Source organism: Adiantum capillus-veneris, chromosome 19, assembly GCF_014529385.1.
Source record: "Adiantum capillus-veneris isolate H3 chromosome 19, ASM1452938v2, whole genome shotgun sequence".
Taxonomy (NCBI): Eukaryota; Viridiplantae; Streptophyta; class Polypodiopsida; order Polypodiales; family Pteridaceae; genus Adiantum; species Adiantum capillus-veneris.
This window is the reverse complement of record NC_140949.1, coordinates 118,259,617-118,265,714: the sequence shown is the minus strand read 5'-3', so window position 1 is coordinate 118,265,714 and position 6,098 is coordinate 118,259,617. Positions and strand designations below refer to the sequence as shown.

Here is a 6,098-nt window from a genome sequence, read left to right as displayed (position 1 = left end):
CGTTTTTTATTTTCGAAAATCTAACCTCCCCCTCACTCACGTTTTTATTTTTCGATTTTTTTTTTTGAAAACAATTTTTTTTTAATTTTTTACTTTTTTTTTAATTTTTTTTTTTGGAGATATTATTTGGTACGCGTTTTGGTGCGCGTTGACCTCACCTAACTATTTACTGTCCCACCTACCTACTGACCTGCTAATCAGTGGTTCACCTAATTACTAACCTACTTAATTAACTAACTGTGCGCCTAACTGTGCACAAACCAGAAAACACGGAAAATGCAGAAATTGAAACTTGACAGAACTGTGCAGTGAAAACACAGAAAATGCAAAAAAATGCAAGAAATGCTAACTGTGTGACTAATGCTAACTGTGTGCAAACAGAAAAACAAAATTTTGCTAACTGTCTAACTAATACTAAATGTACGCAGCAGAAAAACAGAAAATGCAAACTGTGCGCAACAGAAAAACAGAATTAACAACTTGCAGAAAAAATACGCCTTCCTCTCCCTCTTCTTTCCTACTGCAAACCACTCATACAAGAAGCACAAAGTGCCTCTTGGGCTTAGTGCAGGGCTATTCCCCGGCAACGGCGCCAAAAATGTGCGCTCCTTGCCGCACTGTCGAAGCAAGGGACTTGTTGATACACCGTGTACGAGCCGCAGACGGCTCCAAGCACACAACTAGTTTAACTAGTATGCTCAAGAGGGCAATGGTGTGTCACTCACCGCCTTATGCTCCTGCCGTAGAGGATTCCTCGCCGCGAAGAAGAGGGAGACGCCTCACCGCCGCGCTCAGCCGCCTCACCGCCGTCGTGCCGCCGTAACGCTCGATCGCACACACACTCTCACACTCTCTCTCTCTCTCTCTCTCTCTCTCTCTCTCTCTCACACACGCACACACACAAGGAGATGGTGAAGGAGAAGGTGGAGATGGAGCAAGAGCAGCTTCTATTGCACAATGAGATAATGACTCAATTTTAGGTTTAATTGGCTTTTATGTGAGCTCACCCCATTCACACTTGGGCGCCCATTCTTAGCCAACTAACCCTAGCATGTTCGTGTTAGAGTGCGCCTCTCATCGGCGATCACTCTACCTTTCCCTATTGGACCGACAAGCCCGGTGCCTGACTCTACTTAAATAAATAATACGGTTACAGTGTCCGTCGTAGGCGATAGGGTGTCCGTGAGCCACGAGGGTTAACAGGGCGCACCGGACACTACGAGACATGTGATGCTTTACCAGCCCTGCTAGACCTATCTTCGGGTGATCCGATTTCAGGGTGGGTGGACTGCTAAAAAGAAAAGAGAACTCTTCTCGGGGCCCCCGTCAGCGTCTCCGGATTCGGTCACGTTGCCGTCCACCGCCACGTCCTGGTTCGGGAATATTAACCCGATTCCCTTTCGATGAACGACATGCATTGCGCCCTTGACACAGGACTGCCCCATCTCTTAGGATAGACTAACCCATGTCCAATTATTGTTCACATGGAACCTTTCTCCAGTTCGGTCTTCAAAGTTCTCATTTGAATATTTGCTAGTACCACCAAGATTTGCATTGGGGGCCGTTTTACACGGGCTCACGCCCGGAGCTGCTCCACGACCCCCATGCCCTCCTACTCATCGGGGCCTCGCACTCGCCCTGATGGCCTGGTATAGGTCGCGCGCTTCAGCGCCATCCATTTTCGGGGCTAGTTGATTCAGCAGGTGAGTTGTTACACACTCCTTAGCGGATTTTGACTTCCATGACCACCGTCCTGCTGTCTTAATCAATCAACACCCTTTGTGGGATCTAGGTTAGCGTGCAATTTGGCATCGTAACCCAGCTTTCGATTCATCCCGCATCGCTAGTTCTGCTTACAAAAAATGGCCCACTTGGAGCTCGCATTCTGCACCGAGGTTCAACAGAGCAACCCCGGCCGCTTACTTATTTGAAGTTTGAGAATAGGTCGAGGGTTTTTCAACCCCGATGCCTCTAATCATTCGCTTTACCTAATAAAACTGCAAAGAGCTCCAGCTATCTTCAGGGAAACTTCAGAGGGAACCAACTACTAGATGGTTCGATTAGTCTTTTGCCCCTATACCCAAGTCTAACGAATGATTTGCATGTTAGTATCGCTACGAGCCTCCACCAGAGTTTCCTCTAGCTTCGCCCTACTTGGGCATAGTTCACCATCTTTCGGGCCCCAGCAGGTACGCTCCCACTCAAACCTTTCACAGAAGATCATGGTCGGTCGATGGTGCACCCCCGTGGGGAATCCCACCTGTCAAGTTACTTGCGCCTCCGTGGGTTTTCCACCCACCGTCTCGCGTACATGTTAGACTCCTTGGTCCGTGTTTCAAGACGGGTCGGATGGAAAGCCTAGAGCGCCAGCATCTCGAGCACGCAGGTGCGTAAAGCCCGCCATGAGTGGCGCCCGCTTCGTGCCTCGGTCGGCGCGACGGCATCGACGGGCTGACGAAAGCCCGCTCTTGTCTCGCCGCACTAGCCCACACTGACCAGTGTCCTGCGTGGCAGACCAGCTCTCGCCGTTCAGCATCCGATCAGGGCGCACCTACGGCCTGCATTTGTTTTCCTCCCAGCAATTTCAAGCACTTTTTAACTCTCTTTTCAAAGTTCTTTTCATCTTTCCCTTGCAGTACTTGTTTGCTATCAGTCTCTTGCCCGTATTTAGCCTTGGACGGAATCTACCACCCACTTAGGGCTGCATTCCCAAATAGCCCTCGTCGATGGCGTCTCGTGGAGCGACAGGGTCTGAGCTCGATGGGGCTCTCACCCTCTCTGACGCCCCTTTCCAGGGGACTTGGGCCCGGTCCATCGCAAAGGACGTCTCTCCAGACTACAATTCGCAGGGCGGGGGCCGTGCGATTCTTAAGCTGGGCTCTTTCCGGGTCGCTCGCTGCTACTAGGGAAATCCTAAGTACTTTCTTTTCCTCCGCTTAGTGATATGCTTAAACTCAGTGGGTAGCCTTGCCTCTGAGGTCCGTGCGTTCATTTTCGGGCCTCACCAAGAGAGGGGATAGTGGGTAGCCTTGCCTCTGAGGTCCGTGCGTTCATTTTCAGGCCTCATCGAGAGAGGGGACGGGCGTCGTCCCCTCCGCCTGCTCCTCGGCCACCACGGAGCCCTTTTTCGACACAGCGGCACCGACCACGCCCCGCCGGCCGCAAAAACCGATCCCCACACAGGGCGTACCTCCTACTCGGGGAGCATAACCACCCTTGCGGCAGGGGTTGTGGCACGGTGCCATCGATGCATTTCAGCCCGACGAGCGACGTGCAGGGGGAGGCGCGCTCGAACGGCCATCTCCATCGCACCCCCCGCCATCTCGAGAGAGGGATGGGGGGAGGTGTCGGCGTGGGGGTAGTGTGGACGCTCTGACAGACATGCCCTTGGACGAGCCATGGGTGCAAGTTGCGTTCAAAGACTCGATGATTCGTGAAATTCTGCAATTCACAATATGTATCGCATTTCACTGTGTTCTTCATCGTTGCAAGAGCCAAGATATCCGTTGCTCAGAGTCGTTTGCTTTACATGATTCGCGGCTGGAGGGAGCCACCTTAGTCCAAGATTTCATTCAGCTGTGTGCGTCCCGCCTCGGCCCCCCCTTCCCCCCGCGATGCGGGGAGGGGGAGGGACAGAAAGGTTGATCGAGTGGCCCCGTGCCTCACGGCACGGAGGAGGGGGACCACCCGTGTGGTGGGGCGAAGGGAAAGCGTCCCTGTCCCGCACCCAACCGTGCGGCCGACAGATGGCCCCGGCTCGATGCCTCGCCCACTGTGTCCCGGCTCCAGCACGGGGGCGAGGCGGGGGCGGAGGCGCGGCCCCTCGCTTACGTCACGGTTTGCGTCGTTCTGATGGGATGTGTGTCAATGATCCTTCTGAAGGTTCACCTACGAAAACCTTGTTACGACTTCTCCTTCCTCTAAATGATAAGGCTTAATGAACTTCTCACAACGTCGCCGACGACGAACCGCCATCGTCGCCGTGATCCGAAAACTTCACCGAACCATTCAATCGGTAGGAGCCATGGGCGGTGTGTACAAAGGGCAGGGACATAGTCAACGCGAGCTGATGACTCGCGCTTACTAGGAATTCCTCATTGAAGATCAATAATTACAATGATCTATTCTAATCACGATAAAATTTCAAAAGATTACCCGGGCCTATCGGCCCAAGTGGTAAACTTGTTTAATTCATCAGTGTAGCACGCGTGTAGCCCAGAACATCTAAGGGCATCACAGACCTGTTATTGCCTCAAACTTCCATGGCCTAGACGGCCAAAGTCCCTCTTAGAAGTTGGCCATGAAGAGGATCCTTCGTGTAGCTAGTTAGCAGGCTGAGGTCTCGTTTGTTAACGGAATTAACCAGACAAATCACTCCACCAACTAAGAACACCCATGCATCACCACCCATAGAATCAAGAAAGAGCTCTCAATCTGTCAATCCTTACTATGTCTAGACCTAGTAAGTTTCCCCGTGTTGAGTCAAATTAAGCTGCAGGCTCCACTCCTGGTGGTGCCCCTCCGTCAATTCCTTTAGTTTTTGCCTTGCGACCATACTCCCCCCAGAACCCAGAAACTTTGATTTCTCATAAGGTGCTGGCAAAGTCATGAAAGGAACAGCCGCCAATCCCTAGTCGGCATCTTTTATGGTTGAGACTAGGACGGTATTTGATCGTCTTCGAGCCCCCAACTTTTGTTCTTGATTAATGAAAACATCCTTGTAAAATGCTTTTGTAGTAGTTCATCTTTCATAAATCCAAGAATTTCACCTCTGACAATGAAATACGAATGCCCCCAACTGTCCCTATTAATCATTACTCCGGTCTCGAAGACCGACACAATAGAACTAGAGTCCTATCGCGTTATTCCATGCTAATGTATTCAGAGAATAGGCTTGCTTTGAACACTCTAATTTTTTCAAAGTAGCATCTCCAAATCCCCATCCCAGCCAATTAAGGTCAGGAGCACGTCCACGACCAAAAGGGCGGAGCGACCAGTGCACAACAAAAGAGACGGTCTGTTCTGAAAGGGCAGTGGTAATGCGTGTGATAGTCTCCACCCAACCATGCTATCTTATAGCCTCCCCCTCGCGTACACACTATCCGGCCGTGCCGGTGGCCTTGCCCATAGGACCCATGTCCTTACATTACCCCCCCCCCCCCCCCCCCCCCCCCCCTTGGAGAATCGTTTTCGTCCTCGAAAAAAAACGTAGGAAAATGTTTCTTAAGTGCAGAGACATTCTCCCATGTAGAACCTTCTTCAGGTCTATCTAGCCATTTTACCAACACCTGTCATCTGACATGATGTCTGGTGCGAAGCTCATGAGAATCCAAAATCTTTTCGGGCTCATGAGGAATGCTTGGCGGTGCGATAAGGTCAACCAATGCACCTGTGTCAATGACATAATCATTTTTTCCTAGCTGTTTTCGTAGACGGCTAACATGAAAAATAGGATGAACTCGTTAGTGCTCTAGAAGAGCTAACTTATAGGCCACTTAACCTATACGTTTGAGAATGGTAAACGGTCCACAATAGCGTGGTGAAAGTTTAGCAACTTTTCCCATCTTTAGACTTTTTGAATGCTCCGGAACTTTGAGGAAAACCTTGTCTCCTTCTTCAAAAGTAGCAAGACGAGGATGCTCATCTGCGTACTTTTTATATCGATCTTGAGCTTGCTTAACATTTTGTCGAGAAACTCGAAGCATGTCAAAATGGTCTTGGAGAAAATCTTTCGCTTGCTGTATCTTCTCCTTAGCCAACCCCACCATAACGGGTGATCTAAGTTGAAATCCATACAAAAGCATAAATGGACTAAACCTTGTAGTCACATGCTTTGAACTATTATGTAATGGAATTTGCCTATTCAATTTGAGAGTAGCGGAATTTAATGAGAGTACTTTCAAGAAATGATTTTGTGAGCATAGCGGGTAGACATAATTGAAGATAACAACATAATCATAGCAATAAGTTAACTTGGCATAGACAATACTTTTGCAAGAGAGAGAATTTAGAGAACATGACAACAGTTGAGGACCGGATTTATGTGGAGCCGGGGTCCCCCCTCCAATAGGCATTTGTATTATGATTTCTCCCATAAA

At 49.8% G+C, this 6,098-nt stretch overlaps 1 non-coding gene and 2 pseudogenes across 1 annotated transcript; all 3 read right to left on the bottom strand.

The window, feature by feature from the left end:
* Nucleotides 1-1,110: 1,110 nt before the first annotated feature.
* Nucleotides 1,111-2,982, bottom strand: LOC147434729 (25S ribosomal RNA; annotated as a pseudogene).
* A 383-nt stretch (nt 2,983-3,365) lies between these two features.
* On the bottom strand, nt 3,366-3,518 carry LOC147434728 (5.8S ribosomal RNA). The gene has a single exon (XR_015185412.1). It is a non-coding gene; the product is annotated as a 5.8S ribosomal RNA (ribosomal RNA).
* Nucleotides 3,519-3,865: 347 nt separating this feature from the next.
* Nucleotides 3,866-5,313, bottom strand: LOC147434727 (18S ribosomal RNA; annotated as a pseudogene).
* Nucleotides 5,314-6,098: the final 785 nt, after the last annotated feature.